Source organism: Mesocricetus auratus, unplaced genomic scaffold (genome assembly GCF_017639785.1).
Source record: "Mesocricetus auratus isolate SY011 unplaced genomic scaffold, BCM_Maur_2.0 Super-Scaffold_4256, whole genome shotgun sequence".
Classification (NCBI taxonomy): domain Eukaryota; kingdom Metazoa; phylum Chordata; class Mammalia; order Rodentia; family Cricetidae; genus Mesocricetus; species Mesocricetus auratus.
The window spans coordinates 46742293-46742582 of NW_024429182.1; the positions used below are offsets into that span (position 1 = coordinate 46742293).

The 290-nt window shown below is 30.0% G+C and overlaps 1 pseudogene; it reads left to right on the forward strand.

Moving 5' to 3' along the window:
* Nucleotides 1–88, forward strand: LOC121135665 (annotated as a pseudogene).
* The last annotated feature ends 202 nt before the right edge of the window (nucleotides 89–290 follow it).

Genomic DNA, 290 nt, shown 5'->3' on the forward strand with positions numbered 1-290 from the left:
ATTCCTTTTTGGTTCATGATTCACACCATTCTATGACATGTGTCTCCCACAATCCTTGTAATAGTATCAGCATATTACCCACCTGATATGAAAAAGTGACTTCTCTTCACAAAAAAGCCATCATCATAAAACAAAAGCGCTACTACTAATTAATAATTAGAAAACTATTGTTCAAAGTCATATAAAGGTAGCATTGGAAATGGAATTAAAACTTTGGTAAATTTCAGACTAAATCCAGAGATTTTAAATGTAATTTCTAATATTCTTATAAGTTTATTCCTGAAACACAG